This window comes from Cryptomeria japonica, chromosome 7 (assembly GCF_030272615.1).
Source record: "Cryptomeria japonica chromosome 7, Sugi_1.0, whole genome shotgun sequence".
Taxonomy (NCBI): Eukaryota; Viridiplantae; Streptophyta; class Pinopsida; order Cupressales; family Cupressaceae; genus Cryptomeria; species Cryptomeria japonica.
The window spans coordinates 242,343,452-242,361,508 of NC_081411.1; the positions used below are offsets into that span (position 1 = coordinate 242,343,452).

The 18,057-nt window shown below is 36.6% G+C and overlaps 1 pseudogene; it reads left to right on the plus strand.

Annotated features, from left to right (window-relative positions):
* The window catches only part of LOC131051471 (beta-fructofuranosidase, insoluble isoenzyme CWINV1-like), a 33,161-nt pseudogene that overhangs the window by 14,833 nt on the left and 271 nt on the right, over positions 1-18,057 (plus strand).

An 18,057-nucleotide genomic window follows, 5' to 3' on the forward strand; every position in this document is an offset into this window, starting at 1 on the left:
GTTATTAGAGTAAATCTATTACTCCAGAGGAGTTGGATAAGACTCTTGAGGTTGTACACAGGAAGATATTTCATAGCAAGCACAGGATAGTTAGTCTTATGTTAGGTAGGGTTAATGAGATAGTCAAGGAGACCCACAAGGCATGGGTTCAATTCTTTGCTGCAAATCATGGTTTTTATACTTCATCGAAGGCTAAAACTAACACTACAAACATCCCGGTTGAAGGGAAAGGTAAAGGTATAGTGGGTACCTCATCTACAATTTTGAAGGATATTAAGATATTGGATATAGAACCCCGAGTAGAAACTAATGTACAGGAAAATGTAGAGATACCGACAGAATCAGAAAGTGTACAGGTTACAAATGTTGAGGACAATATTCCTCTGGATCCGAATGTATAGGTTGAGGACACAGTTCATAAGGAGGAATTCACATTAACTGATACTACACCAAGTGGCGAAACCATCGGTGCAAGAGAGGAAGCTATAAAAGTTAAACCATCAGAGGAGAAGAAAGGGGAATCCTGCAGGGAACCGGTAGTGAGCCCATCATTGTTGTCAATTGACACCTCGCAGGTTGAACAGAAAAGCATAAATGAGATGATTTCTACTGAGCTCATGTTGATGGTTGCACAGAAGATGATGAAGGAAGGATCTATGGACACAGGAGTTATTGATCAATCTAACACTATTTTGCATAGACTTGTCCCGGAGTGCAAATTTGACAAATAAGCAAGCCCATCCGGCAAGCTTAAAATAATCACAAAACACATTTCAAAGGACTTTCAATCTTTACAACAAATATCAAACCGGTGGGTATTAGGGAGGTTTACACGGGCTAAGAGAGCAATATTTGATCAGATTAATGATAAGTTGAAGTTGATTGGTAATGCTTTGAGGCAGTGTACTAATATTTATAGAGTATGTTGTAACATAGGTTTACTTGTAGTTGAGATGGATAAAAGGATTAAGGATATTTCGGAGGAGATTGTAGGTATAGTCAATTCTTTTGATGGTTCACATTCTTTGACTACATCTATTGATAGTCAGATTTTGGTTTTGGAAGCTCAAGTTTTAGTTCTTGAGAGGGATAAAGATAAAATTATAAGGAGAGCCAGAGGTCTTAGAGGATTGGTGAGTCCTAGGTTGGACTCATTAAGTGTACATAAGGAGTGTATTGATATGGTTGGTAAGCCCACACCAGCAGAACTTAAGGATAAAGAGTCATATGCCCATATGCTTAATGGACTTGTATCTATTTCTAGCACACTCAAATCAAGCTAGGATACCTATCTAGAGCTTTTGGAGAAAGCCTATCCGGAAATTTTCAAATATATTCAGCTCTGGTAAGGTATTTTGGGACATTCTTTGTACAGTCTTTCATTCTTCATCCCGGTTTTTGTTTTTTTGGGCATTGATGTCAAAGGGGGAGTATAGGTGAAAATTATATTCTTGGCATCGGGAGATATGGAGGTATGAAGTATTTTATATAGGTCATGATCTCATATGGATATTCAGCTCAGGGGGAGCAGTCTCAGGATGAAACCGACAGATGGAAACCATTATCATTTTTCACTTGAGTGTTGCCATCAATGCCAAAGGGGGAGATTGTTGGCAATTGACACTCATTTGATTGGTTTCAATATGTTTTCATTGATGGCAACATGTTCCGACTTTCATATTTTGGTTTGGTTGATTACCGGTAGACACCGAGAGGTATCTTCACCAGTAGAAGGAATTCTCTGGTTACCGGCATTGTAGGCCAACATGACTTCATCAGGTTATCAGTATTGGAGGCCGACATCATTTTGGGAGATCCGGCATCGGCGATTGATTTTGATATTTTTGTATATATATAATTGAGTTGACATGTATATTCATTTTGTAATTATCTTTGTAAGTCGACATAAGGCATGAAAGTTTGTAAGGGTATATAGGTCAGTTGATTAGATCATTTTGTAATGTAATGGAGATGTGAGATATGTGAGAGAGATCATGTATGTGAGGAAATTTATGTAAGAGATTATTCCAGTAAGGGTTTAGGGTTTCAGATCAGAATAGATAGAGCTTAACCGGAACTGTATTCAAGCATAGGAGATGTTATCTTTGCAGTTCGCTCATTTCTCCGGATTGTAGTCTGGATTTCTACGTAGTAGTGAGGCTGCTTTTGTGAGTGAGAAGTGTGCTCTAGGCTGTAAGCCTTCCTGCAAGTGCAGACCCCTATATTTTGTAATATCTTTTCATATGGCCAATGGATTGATATTGTGGGTCACAATCCCACTGTGGTTTTTCCTCTTTGAGGTCTTCCACGTATAATTCTTTGTGTTATGGTATTCATTTGTGTGATTGGCTTATTGGTTTCTTTACTTATTTCAATCTTATATGTACTGGTATACCGGTTAGTGAATGCATGTTTTAATAAGGTTAAAATTGATCATTATGGTAGAATATTGATTCGCACCCCCCCCTCTTAGTGTTCTTGGATTCCAACATGAACAAAATATGATTCTAGCGTACCAGTGAGGGCAGTAACATATATCTAAAGACTGATGAAGAGAAAGTATTGATAGCTGAAGTATTTGTGGATGACATATTTTTGGTGGTAATGACGACTTATGTATGGATTTTGTTGAGGAGATGAAAAAAGAATTTGAGATGTCTCTTATTGGTGAAATTAAATTTTTCATTTGGGTTGCAGGTCCAGCAATTGGATGGTGGAATTTTTATCTGTCAGAGTAAGTATGTCAAAGAGGTGTTGAAAACATTTGGCATGGAGGATTGTAAACCGGTTGGTACTCCGATGGTGACAAGCTGCAAGTTGTCTAAACAAGATGATTCACCATCTGTTGATGAGAAAGAATATAGGTCTATGATTGGTAAATTGCATTATGTCGTTCATAGTAGACCGGATATTGCACATGTTGTTGGATTGGTTGCTAGAATTCAAAAGGATCCCAAGGAGACTCACTTGGTAATGGTGAAAAGGATATTCTGGTACCTGAAAGGCACAGTAGATTATGGTTTATGGTATCTGTAGCATCCTAAAATTGCGACACTTGCAATTTCGACCGCATTTGGGTCTTCACGATGGCGACGCAACACCGAACCTGAATGGAGACCCCGAAACTTGTCCATGACACCAAAAACTGCATTTTTCAGCACCCTGGCCTGATCCTCCTTGCACCCTGTTGTCCTTGGAGGTGGGACCATGGCGCCCAGTGCCCTGGTCCCTGGCCCTATTTTGGGCCCGGTCTCCTATGGGGCTTCGGGTCTTTAAGTTTGCAAATTGGAAAATAATCTTTCCTGGTCGGCCCAAGGTCGGAAAAATCAGTCTTTCAACCCTAATTGACAAGTATATAAACTACATTTTCCTCTCCCATTTTAGTAGATGAAAAGAGGAGGGACATATGTGTACAAGACGTGGAAACGATATTCAAACATTCAAGCATTCCTTTAAGCAATTGATCATTCTAAGTCTCCATTCAAGGCTAGGTGTTGCAATCAAGACAAGGATTCAACCATTGAAGAGGAGATCACATACAACATACAACATACAACAACATTTACACCTTCGCATGTAAGAATACAAACATTCTTACAACAAGGTATCAAGTACTTGTTTACATTACAAACATTTACATTTACAGCATTCTCATTTCTTGGTTAATTCCAAAACCAGGGTTTGACCTAAAGGCAAACCCCTAATCCCTAACCCCCCAATCGTCCTCGCTTTTCTGTGTGTAGGTTGCAGGTACGCGGCTGTAATTGAAGATCTGGAATCCTTATGCAGAGACGAATAGATCCCCCTTCATTTCGCGGATTTTTCGGAGGACCGTGTGCACGCCGGGCGCCATCGTCCCGTCAACTTTCGCCCGAATTTACAGAACAGCGTCATCTCAACATTTTACTGCTAATTCCAGGTCCGCAGCTTCATCCCATATTCCTATCTCCATTTATAAGCGAATCTTTCTTGCTTCTACATACATTCCTAGTTCAATCTTCTATCTACAATCTTTACAAAAGAGAATATCCTTGATGTCTCAACCCTTGAAACCCATTTAGAATCCAATCTTGCATTGTGTGGGATTGGATCTTGTGGGCTTCAACCCCTCTTTTGAATGTAAAGTCTCTCCTAAGTGAAAACCGTCAATCCTAGTGACCCCCTTTCTCCTTGGAGTGGGGGAGAACACCTAGGGTTCGATTTTCCGCTTTACAGTATCCTTATAAAGGAAATTTTTCTTTGAATGTGTTTACTGATGTAGATTAGGCAAGGAATGTTGATGATCGAAAAAGCACTACCGGTGGAGATTTTCTTCTTGGAAGCAGATTGGTTGCTTGGATAAGTAAGAAGAAAACTAGTGTTTCTCAATTAACAGCAGAGGCGGAGTATATTGCAGCATCAATGAATTGCACGTAGGCAATCTGGATGAGACATGTGCTTGAAGGATTCAGATTTGATATGTCTGAACTGGTAACTATTTACTATGATAATACTAGTGCATTTAATATTTCAAAAAATCTTGTGTTACATGCAAGAACAAAGCACATAGAATTGAAATATCATTTTCTAAGGGAAAGAGTACAAGAAAAACAAGTCAGAATAGAGTATGTGACTAACAAAGAGCAGCTAGCAGACATTTTCACAAAACCATTGCCGAAGACAACCTTTGAGTATCTCAGAGGTAAATTAGGGATCAGACCCCTACTCAAAAAGAACTAGAATGCGAGATGCATCAATCCAGTGGACTTCATGACTATTTTTTACTTTGGATTGATGAGATACAGGCTACTCTGCAGGGGGAGCAGCTTAGATGAGTTTGCAGACATGTTGAAGACAGCAACAGCAGATTTGATGATTTGTGATGCTTATGCACCTTTGGCATTGTTGTCAAAGGGGGAGAAGAAATATAATTAAGAGAAGACATGATCAGGAGGAGGAGATGTGTAATTGAAGATAAAGTGTAACTGGCAGATGAGGTGCAGTAGAGAAGAGAAGAGATGTAGAGAAGGTCCAAAACATAGCGGAATAGTATGAGTTGAGTATGTTGATGTTTAGTGTTGCCATCAATGCAAAAGGGAGATATTATTGGCATGATTTCCATAACTGATACAGATGGAGAATGATGACTGAATCGGTACAAGACTGTTTGAGATGACATTGTGATGAAGAGATTGAGATTGCATGATGGAAGTATTTGATCAGTTATTGATGTTGTAGTTGATGGAAACTAATGTTTATTCATGTCTACTAATGTTAACTTATGTTTTATCGTGTCATCTAAATCTTTTGGTCTACTTGAGAGGGCTTACTAGTAAAGAATCAAGAAACTGAGAATTAGGACCTTAACAATTAAATGAGGAAATATTCTGATTGTATCTGGCAATTTGTGATGATGGAGGCTTTGTGGTTTTGAATGTAATTTTATATCATTGTAACATGTATCTGACCAGAACTGCACCATGTTGTGACAATCGGAAGTTATGTTTATAATTTTTGTTGAGTTTTTACCATGATTTAAGAAGGGTTTAAGGACCAGTAAATAATTCTCTTGACCGTTAATAATTTTTGGTTTGGTGGTGATCTACATCAAGTTCACATTTTGATGATAACATGGCACAAACCGCGTGATGTGTTTGAAAGATGTTTTGGCACGTTTGGAGAGCAAATTTCTTGGGAATGTGCAAAGTGCTTAGCGGAATGAGCTAAGGGTTTGACTTTGTACTAGCTCGACTTGCTATGACGATTTATGATCATTCAATGGTTGATATTGATTTATAATGATCCATATGATGATCTATAATGAGTTGTAAAGATTTATGATGATCTATGTAGTAAGTCTTAGGGTTTTGATGTTCGACCTAGTTGTAAATGTTATTTATGCCGGTAAGGTTGATGTTTTGAAGTGTCGGTGATTTTGAGAAGTGTGTGAAGTCAAACCAGGGTTTGTGAGAAGACCTTCCAGAGTGATGCAAACTTAGAACTTAATTTGATCTGATCAAGAAAGTAGTTGAGTGCTATACACAGATCATTCACTGTTGTTCTCTAACAATTACAGCAGCTAAAATCCCTTAACTGGGTAGGTCCTAACAAGCCTCACATTGTAAAATCCCCTAATAGGGTGACTCAATATCTGCGTTCTAAATCCTCTTGCGAGGTTGATCCTAACAGATAAAAGCTCCTAACAGGGCTGAGATAAATCCCTTAACCGAGTGACTCCTAATAGGGTTTTCTCCTAACAGGGAATCATTGTAAGCTTCTAACTGGGCTTGGCTCCTAAAAGAGCGCATTTCAAAAGAGTGCAAAATATTTGTGGGTATCAATTCCTGCCATAGTTTTTCCCTATTTGGGTTTCCACATGAAAATCATGGTGTTCATATGGTGAATGTTTTTGATGTGATGGTTTGTTTTACTTTCAATTTATGCATGGTTAATGAGAACTTAAAGTACAGCATTGATATATTAGTTTAGCAAATATTTATCAATAGATACCAGTACTGGTAAATGACTCTAGTGTTGATCTATATTTAATTTGGTGAAATTTTTATGAGTCTGAGTTTCTGATTTCAAATTATTGTTAATATTGATTCACCCCCCCTCTCATTATTAACCGGATCCTCTAAGATTAACAGATGACACTATGTTAGAAGTATGTGAAAATTTTACATAAGAATGCACATGCATTCAAGCATACTGCTTAGAGATCACTGCTCAAATACAATAAGGGCTACAACCCCGGAAGGCTCGCTGCCTTACATAAGAGTTACAAGAGTAACATATATAAGATGAACTATAAAATAACATCTACAAATACCTAGAATAGTTCTTGTTTAAGCATAAAGTACAATTATCTATGTGTTATGTTTTGTTGATCTACTTCAATCCAGAGCAAAAATCCTTCAATGATGCACGTGAAATTGCGCACAATCGCACATACACACAACTCGCATACTCTCTGATATGTAAAATGAACTTTCCAAACTCTTATATATATCCACAACATGAATTAAGATTAATTCCATGCCGGCCCAAATATTACATTACACGCAACATGAAGCGTGTTGCTCAAGTCGGCTCAAACCGATCTAAAATAACTGAGAAGACCAAAACAAAATGTCCCCACGCTTCCCACATGACTTCTCATCGACCTCGAACACATAATAACTCACCAAAATTGATCTGCAAGATCCGCATGTAGAATCTTCACATGCTACTGTCGATGAACATTTTTCTTGCAAAAAACATGATTATTGGATCTTCTAAATTGCACAAAATTTAACACCAGAGACCACAAACCTGGAATAAGGTAAATTGTATATCCACAATACATCTCCCAGATCTACAAAGCAAAATACTCAACCAAAATAAAGTTACACCCAAAGTATTCTCACTCTGTCAACCACTGTGTTCCACTTTCCGAACTTAAACAAAATTGGACTTTAGACTTCCGATAGCATGAATATGTACAAACAAGATGAAATCTCTAAGTTGGGTTTCCATCAATGACAACTCCCAAACACTTATCTCTATCGGTATGGTGTCTCTTGCCAACAAGTATGAGAAGCAAACTATAAGGGGATATGAGTATTGATAATATATCATTTACCTTGTAATATCTATAGCCCCTCAAGATGGGTATTTGAATTTATTTGTTAAGGAGTATGCAAGTGAAGAGATTTTGGATTATGTGACATCATCAAGTAGGCTACTTAGGAGCAAAGACAAGTGGCGGTCAATTTTGGTGAGTGAAAAACCTAGCATCATCTAATAGGGGTTGATTATCAAAATGGTCATCTTTGTGAGGAAGGAAAATACATGGATGGGTTTGAGGGTTCAAATAAGAGATAATGTATAAGGAAGGGATGGTCAAAAAACCTATAAAATCGATAGAAAAACATAAACGCGAAAATAGGAAGCACTGACGCAGAAATAAAACGCAGACACAGAATAATCAGTCGTAGACATGGAATAAGTCAGAATCATCACAAATCCAACCTGCAACTTCACAAAAAAGATAGATCTGCAAATAAAATGTTAGAAACAAAAGGGAAAAGAGTCCCACCAGGCATGCCAAAATGTATACGGTGAAAATATGATGATGAAAACCTATTTTAAAACCATAAAGATCCAACCACAAACAATCTAATTCCTACAATGAAACATCCACCATACACCAATAGAGATACATAAGATCATGCAAATCATCAAAATAAAGCAATATTACCATTCACATGTCAAGTAGGGTTTCAATCTCCATTGTCTGCTATCTCCATTGATCTTGTTTAATATATTTTCTCTCAAATTTTATGTGTGCACAAGAGCTCAATAAAGAACGGATTGTGGTTGATAGCTTGATCGCAAGAAGCCTTGATTGACGCAGTCATTAGGGTTGATAATGAAGGAGATTATCCTCTTATATATAAGACACTTTAGGAAATGGAGGGATAAGATTAAAAGATGAAGAGGATAAATGGTCGGCTAAGATTAAAGGGTAGGTAGAAGAAATAAGAAAATAATGAGAGAGTGGGTAAGAAAGAATTAAGAGATGAATGACATGTGTCATGGGTAGAAAAAACTAATGAATTAAATAAATAAATAAAGATATATTTAATTAATAGAGGAAGGGGGATAATTAAATAAATAAATGTATTTATTTAATTTGGGAGAAAGATTATTTAAATAAATCAAAATATTTATTTAAATTAGAAAAGGGCTAGAAGAAGCTAAATGAATTAATTAAATAAATAAATATTTATTTTTATATATAGAAGATTTGGGATAAAATAATTAAATAAATAAAAATATTAATTTAATTAAAGAATACAATTTTAGGTGTTTACAACAAGAATTTTTAAAAACGTGTAAAAGATAATAAGAATGAAAGATGGAAACTATATATTCTAGTTGATGAAAAATAATAGAAGGGTTGTATTGAAAAAACTCATGTTTTTAAGAGGAAGAACAAGGTCCATATATTTGATATAACTATGTTGGCACACTTATTTAGTGTATCCATGCCTTAATTACATGCATTTTTGTAGAAAAATGTAGAATAGATAACAACAACAAAAAAAAATGCCAATATCTAAAGAAATAAAGTATAGAATAATAAGGTAATGTGGTTTCAAAATAGTTTATGCCCCTTGTCTATGCTTCCACAATTTGCATATATGTCTACCAAATGAATTGCAACTATAACATCTGACAAAATTGATCTATTCTTTATGCTTTGATGGATGTCCATACCCTATTCTGAAACTCCCATTTTGGTACATGCTAGGAAATGATGTCAAAGGTTGTTGAGTCTATATTTATACCTGCCAATTATTTTGCTTGAAAGTTCCTAAATACTTTTAAAATTTTAATTTTGTGGATAATTGTAATCAAAGCACTCCATGAGAACTCTTTTCTTCAAGGCATTCTATTTAACAATTCATGTGATTTTTTTATGTTTCCACATTTTGCATATCTTCAAATCATGGAAATCCATGAGACCACATTTCTTTGAGGTATTCATGTGCCTTGCCTATGCTTCCATATTTTGCATATATTTCTACCAAGGTAGTTACAACTACAATACCTGACAAAATTCCTTTATCCTTTATCCTTGATGGATTGTATACTTGTTCCAAAGCTCCCATTTTGGCACAAGAAAGGAGGATTTTAATAGAGGTTGCAGAGTCTCGATTTATAATTGTCAAACACATTTTCTTGAAATTTTATTAATCCTTTTCAAAAACTCTCTTTTGCAAGTATCATGCAATCATGCAATTCCATGAGACCACATTTGTTTGAGGCTTCATGTCAAACAATTCACATGCATGCCTATGCTTCCACATTTCACATGCATATCTATAAAAGAATTTACAAACGTAATATTTGAATAATCCCCATTTTTATTATGCTTTGATGGATGTATAAAAATAACTCAAACATCAAAAACGAACAGTAAGTACAATAGGTTAAGTGGGCGTCACATTAGCCACCTAAGCAATCAACGCTTAAGTGTGCTAATTAAGCTCAACCCTTTTATAGAAAAAGGACTATGCAATTTAAATGTTTCCAAGACTTTTTTAATGCTATTGTAATAATAGACTTGCTAGATATTTGTTCACCTTTGTTCATTTTAGTTTATTTCTTCTTTTTATGTATTTTTCTCATCTTTTATGTTTCATATTTATTATAATTTATATGCGCCTTGTCTTGACAACAATATCTTTGTGCCCGATTTTAGAGGGCCCGTGTTCTATAAAGGATTGTACCATAAAAGACCAAACATAACGTCCAAATGTAGTTTACAGGGCCTAAGTTCTATAAAGGACTGTATCATTTGTTTTACCATTAAAATCCCGAGGCAGCTGTATGGGTCAACATTGTGTGGGGGCATGTTGGGTTGCTGGTCTGGCTCTGCTACACTTTTGCCTGTGATTCTTGATGGGACAACTCCTCTAGACAGGTCCAGAATATGGTTGTATCTAGATATCCACCTGATCCCTACTTAAAGGAATGGGTGAACATCCCTGGACCAAAAAAGAAGCACCCTCTCCATTCCTCTAAAAAGAAAATTTTCATCCCGTTGCTCCATTGGGAAAGCTTGGACTGGATACTTTTGGGCCTGAGATTAAACATGTCTTGAAGGTTTCCCTTCAAGATACAAGATTTGATTATTATACAGTGGGGACTGACTTATGTCCCAGACAATACAAGTGCAGACAATGAAAATGGATTGAGATATGATTATGGAAAATTCTATGCATCCAGAACATTCTTTGATAATCATAAGAAAAGAAGAATCTTGTGGGGATGGATCAGTGAGTCGGACAGCGAACAAGCTGATATTGCAAAGGGCTGGTCTGGTGTTCAGGTAAGGCTTAACCTAATTAACCAATTCTAACATACACTTACCAGTCAAGAAGTGTGCTGACTGCATCTTAGTTTAAAAGGCAACAATACATTTATATTTATATTTATATGTAGTCTCATTGCCTACAAATAGCAATTGTAATGAATTTGTTTTGATCTTTATCCATGGAGGCCATCCCAAGAGCAATATGGCTAGACAACGTCTCCAGAAGTCAGCTAATACAACTTGGCCAGTTTCAGAGTTGGAGTCCCTCCGTGGAAAGAAAATCTACAAAGAAAACATCATTCTCAAGAGTGGATCTACCGTAGAAATTGGAGGCGTGCAACCTGCAGAGGTAGTCAAATTCAAAATTGCTTTCCCTCTCAATCTTTGCCCTCTAGTTATCTCTTTCCCTATCTCTCATCTCCCTCCTCTTCTCTCTCTTCCTCCTCTACCTATCTCTCCCCCTTTTTCTCCCTCTCTTTGATCAGGATTAAATTGGGAAAATATTGAAATCTAATTTTTTTCAAAATTTTCTATGTTTTAGTAAATTGCAATTTTGAGGGTCTTCGGTGCATTTTTGGACAAATGTTGTGCGATGTTTCCGAAATTTGGTTCTAGATTATTTGAATACCTTTCCAATGCATCAAACGGTTTGTAATTCGGAGCTAGGATGAGAAAGTTATGCCTTCTCAAAGTGGACTAAAATTTTATATTTAGTTTTTTTGATAATTTTGATAGTTTTAGTAGTTTAATTGTAATAAACATTATGGTGACTCTTCGTTTCAATTCCAAGGGATTTGTGTGACCCTTGGGATACATTCGACTTGTATAAACTCCAATTTTGAATAGAATGGAGATAGTTTTTGGTTTGCAATCTTCTTGTTGTCAATTTTTGTGTTGAAATCTACAATACCGCAGGTATCACACCAGGTATTGTAATCTGGTTTTCATAAATCAGATCAGTGGTATTAGAGCGGGAACGCTCCTTTATGCCAATTTACACAAGGTCTTCCTACCAAAGATTAGGATTGGATACACAAGATTTGTCAAAATACCCACCTTTGAGACGCACACAATCGAAGATGTCAGACAATGATGTTAAGAAGTTGGTCGAGGAAGCTTTAAATAAGCAACGAGAGGAGATGATGAGTCAATTTTCAAACCTCCTACAGAAGCAAAAACCCTCTGAATCTGAAACACCATTTCGTGGAAATACCCCTTTCAAAGTGCAGGTCAATTTCGACATCCCAAATTTTGAAGGAAAGGTCGATGTTGAAGCTGTTGATAACTGGTTATCAAAGTTGGATAGGTACTTTTCTGTAAATAATTTCTCAAATGCTGAAAAGATAACATTTGCTCTCCTCAAAGCTGAAACCCATGTGAAATTAGCATGGGAAACCAAAGTAGCAAACAAAGAACAAGAATCAGTTGCTGAAGATGATTTTATACTATCTCTTGATAAGAAGCCCACATGGGGAGAATTTGTGGAATATATAAAAGAAGCTTACCTCCCGGAGGATATATATGAACAAAAATACATAGAATGGCAGCTTCTTCGCCAAAGGAGGGATCAGTCTGTGCAAGATTACACCAATACATTCCATTCACTTTCAGCAAAACTCGGTATTAATGATTCAGAGAAGCATAGAATTTTAAAATATCGGAGTGGACTTCACAGGTATATTCAAACAGAGATGGATTTTTTAAATATTGAGACATTGGCAACTGCCTATAAATATGCTACAAAAATTGAAGAAAAATCCAAGCAAAGATGGAAGAGGGACTACTTTGCAAACAACAAGCCAAGGGCTGAAGGTGGCAATAAATTTGCAGGGAAACAGGTGACCAAGGAACCTCATTCAAATTCACCCAAGAACACATGGTGGTCTACTAAAAAGACAGACACAGGCATGTGGTGTGAGCTGCATAGGTCCCCAACCCATAATACAAAGGATTGTCGAAGTATTAAAAATTTGATGACAGAAATACGAGGGGAGGAAGCTGAACCTGAATCGCCACCAATAGATAATTCTAAGAAAGAGGAGAATGATTCCATCATAGAAGCAAACCCATATGCCATAGTTGGAACTGCTAAAGTATTTCCCCGTGAAGATGAAGAGAGACTTTTTCATTCACAGATGTGGGTTGATGGAAAGCCTCTACATTTTATTGTTGACAGTGGGAGTCAAAAGAATTTGATCTCTAGGGAGACAGTCAAAAGATTAAATTTGAAAGTGACAAGACACCCACAACCATACTCTATGGGATGGGTGAATGAGGGACAAGATATTCAAATCAATCAACAATGTCGTTTGCCATATTCAATCAAGCCTTTCAAGGATGAAGTGATATGTGATGTAGCACCATTGGATGTATGCGATGTCTTGCTGGGGCAGCCATACATGTATCAGAGGCATGGGGTGTATGAGTCAAGGCCACGTAGTGTTACAATCAAGCTTGGTGAGAAGAGGTACCGAATACCAGAGGTATGTCCAACAAAAACTGCATCTTTAATTAGTGCTAAACAATGTAAACGCTTGATTGCTCAAACTGGAGCTTTTATTGTACTCATGATTCGCCCTGAACAAACAAAGTCAGTTGTTCTTAATACACATGCTAAGGTAACAGAGAATCAACAAAATCAAATAGATAAAATTTTGAAAGAATATCACAATGTGTTTACACCACCAGTGGGAGTACCAACACACTGTCAAGTCAAGCACTCTATTGATTTAATTCCAGGCACACCGCTACCACATGAGCCAATATATAGGAGGTCAGTTTTGGAAAATAATGAGATTAAGAGACAAATTCAGGAGTTGATTCAGAAAGGACACATTCGTCCAAGTGCTTCACCTTGTGGAAGTCCAATTGTCCTTGCTAAAAAGAAAGATGGGACATGGAGGCTTTGTATTGATTATAGAGCATTAAACAAAATCTCTGTTAAAAATAGATATCCAATCCCTCGAATTGATGATTTGTTGGACCAACTTAGGGGGGCTAAATTCTTTACAAAAGTTGACTTGAAGTCTGGATACCACCAAGTACCAATTGATCCAGCAGATGTGTGGAAGACTGCATTTAAATCTAAGGAAGGTTTGTTTTAATGGTTGGTCATGCCTTTTGGCCTAACAAATGCCCCAGCCACATTTATGAGATTGATGAATGATGTGCTTAGACCATTCATTGATTCCTTTGTAGTTGTTTATTTGGATGACATACTCATCTTTAGCAGAACTTGGTCTGAGCATTTGCAGCATGTTGAACAAGTTCTTTCAACTCTACAAAAACACAAACTTTATGCCAACATTGAGAAGTGTTCTTTTGGTATGCAGAGTATTCAATACTTAGGGTATATCATTGACATTGAGGGTGTTCATGTTGATCCAGCAAAGATTCAAATAATTCAAGATTGGCCATCTCCTAAAAATTTCACAGAGCTTCGCAGCTTCTTGGGCTTAGCCAACTTCTATCGTAGATTTGTGTTTGGTTTCTCACACATATCATGGCCTCTTAATCAATCACTCAGGGGTGGAGCACAAGCAAAATTTCAATGGACAGAGGCACAACAACAAGCATTTGAGGAGTTAAAGAAAAGACTATGTTCAGCACCAGTATTGGTCCTTCCAGATCTACACCAAGCATTTGAGATAGAAACAGATGCATCAGATTATGCTCTTGGTGCGGTACTCACACAAAATGGGCATCCTGTTGCCTATCACAGTGAAACTTTTTCTGATACAGTACGTAAGTATCCCACCTATGATAAGGAGTTGTATGCCATTGTTCAGGCTTGCAAACAATGGAAACACTATATACTGGGAAAAGAAACTGTTATACATACAGACCATAAACCACTCCAATTCTTGCAAACACAAGGAAAGCTACAGAATGATAGACATCAACGGTGGTCAGTCTATTTACAACAATTTCACCTCAACATTCGTCATAAAAAGGAAGCAGTAACAAGGTGGCAGATTGTTTGAGTAGGCCTCCAATTGCAGGTTTGACAATAGTGTTGGATTCATGCGGTCATCAATCATCCACTTGGGAACAACTATATAGTACTGACCCTGATTTTGCTAACATCTATAGTAATTTGGTAGAAGGAAAATCTGTCTCTGGTTTTCACTTGCAGGATGGGTTTCTTTGCCATAATGGTCACATATGTGTACCCACCAAAGAACGGAAGAAAATGATATGGGAAGCTCACTACAGTCGTGTTGCAGGACATTTTGGTATTGGTAAGACTACTGCTATCCTTCAAAAGTATTTCTATTGGCCAAAAATGAAGCAAGATGTCATTTCACATATACAAGCTTGTGCAGCCTGTGCGATTGCAAAACCAACAAACCGTAAGTTGGGTCTATACTTACCATTACCTATTCCTGATAAGCCATGGCAATCTATTTCAATGGATTTTATGTCTGGGCTTCCAACTACCAGGCGGGGGCATGATTGTGTATATGTTGTGGTAGATAGGTTTTCTAAAATGGCTATCATGGTGGCATGTAAAAAGATGATTTCTGCAGAAGATACTGCCAAGCTATTTTTTGAACATGTGTGGGTTCATTTTGGTTTGCCAAAAACCATTATTTCTGATAGGGATAGCAGGTTCATCAGCAAATTTTGGTCTGCACTATGGGCTAAAATGGACACGAAACTGACAAAGTCCACAGCATTCCATCCTCAAACAGATGGGCAGACAGAAGTGGTGAATCGAATGATTATTCATATTTTACGGATGTATCATTCAAAACATCCTCGCACGTGGGATGAAAGCTTACCCTATGTGCAACACAGCTACAACCGTGCACTCCATAGTACTACAGGGCACAGTCCATTTGAGGTTTCTCTTGGGTACCAGCCATTGGCACCTGTGGATGTAGCAATACCATCTCTACAGTCTAGCAGTCCATTGAATGGTAACAAGGAGGTAGATAAAGCAGAAAAATTCATTGATAACATTAGACACCTACAACAACAAGTTTATGAGATATTGGAGCAGAGTAATCAGAAATATAAGGAAAGACATGATAAACATAGAACTCCCCATCAGTTTCAGGTTGGTGACAAGGTATGGTTACATTTTCAGAAAGAGCGTCTGCATAGACCAAATAGGAAGCTTCGACCTCTTCGTTATGGACCATACACTATTGTGAAACAAGTTGGTGAGAATGCTTTTGAACTTAATTTGCCATCTTTTTTGGGACTGCATCCAGTTTTCAATGTGGAGTTGTTGAGACCCTATTTTCCTCCTTTATTGGATATCTCCCAAGCTACTGAATACATTCAAGTTGCAGAGTTAAACCCCTCTACTACTGCTCCAGTCCAGTGTGACCATGTTACTGAAGCCATTTTAAAGACTTTGAGAAATCAGAAAATCCCTTTGTATTGGGTGGTTCGAGCTGGTCAGCATTCTCATCAAGGCAAGTGGCTTACTAAGGAACAAATTGAAGAACAATTTCCTCATCTGTTGCAGCAGATTAGTGCAATGGGGCCCATTGCCTCTTAAGGGGGGAGGAATGATCAGGATTAAATTGGGAAAATATTGAAATCTAATTTTTTTCAAAATTTTCTATGTTTTAGTAAATTGCAATTTTGAGGGTCTTCGGTGCATTTTTGGACAAATGTTGTGCGATGTTTCCGAAATTTGGTTCTAGATTATTTGAATACCTTTCCAATGCATCAAACGGTTTGTAATTCGGAGCTAGGATGAGAAAGTTATGCCTTCTCAAAGTGGACTAAAATTTTATATTTAGTTTTTTTGATAATTTTGATAGTTTTAGTAGTTTAATTGTAATAAACATTATGGTGACTCTTCGTTTCAATTCCAAGGGATTTGTGTGACCCTTGGGATACATTCGACTTGTATAAACTCCAATTTTGAATAGAATGGAGACAGTTTTTGGTTTGCAATCTTCTTGTTGTCAATTTTTGTGTTGAAATCTACAATACCGCAGGTATCACACCAGGTATTGTAATCTGGTTTTCATAAATCAGATCACTCTCTCTATCTCTCCCCACTAAACTAACCATGCTATTGGCAAGAACATGACGCATTGCGTCTCTTGTTAAAAATATATCAATTACAATGGATTGTAATTCAATTGATTAAGTATAATTGACAAGGGTGATAGTATGGTGTGTTTCTTGATTTTCTCTTTCATGAAAGTTTAGAACTTTGTAAGATGCAGTAATAAGAGATAGGATTGTGTCCTTTGTCTAAGGGATAGCTACTTAGACTCATGCTCCTATATCAAGTAATAAAAATGATCTAGATTTGACATAAAATCCTCCATTTACATATGAAATTTAGTCAAACAAAAAAAATATAGTAAATAAAAAAAAATTGTGGCTTACAACTGAAAACTAGATAGATGTGCCAAAATCTCCTTGAATCACATTTTGTGACACCTTTGACCCCACATTTATTATAAAATTAAGGGAGAATTTTTTTAGCTTTATGGTAACCTAATGACTTTACAAATATAAATCGTTTCATTTACAGCTATTTATGTCTCTTTTCCCTAATTGAATTGTTTCAGTTGTTCTCTTCTTATTTGTCAAATAGTTTCTATCTTGGTTGTAATATGAGATTTTGTGATATTTAACTTAAATTCATTAAAATAAATTTAATACATCACTATTTTACCTCTATATTTATTTGAATAGCTCTAATTTGTATTTTAAACTATTTCATTATATTCATAATATTAATATGACTGAAGATCTTTAGTTTTGTACCTTAAGTATTTTACTTTTTATTTCATATTGTTTGTGATTGTTATTAGGTTGATGTAGAGGTTTCTTTCGATCGACCAAGTCTTACACATTTGGAGAAGATGGATTCCAATTTAGATGCTCAACAACTATGTAGCCAAAATGGAGCGAATTCTAAGACTATGGTTGGTCCATTTGGGCTTTTGGTTTTGGCTTCTAAAGATTTGGTTGAACAAACTGTTATTTTCTTTAGGGTTGGAGTTCATCAAAACAACATGAAAGTACTAATGTGCAGTGACCAAAGCAGGTAAGCTTGAAAGCATATTAGCAATAAACTCTAAAACAATTCTTTGGAACATTAATGTGCAACATTGAAAGTGTGAATTGTTTATGTGTAGATCATCTTTGAAGACAGATGTTGACAAAACAACAAATAGAAGTTTTGTTTCTTTTTCCTTCAATAAAGAGAATCTCTCTTTGAGAGTATTGGT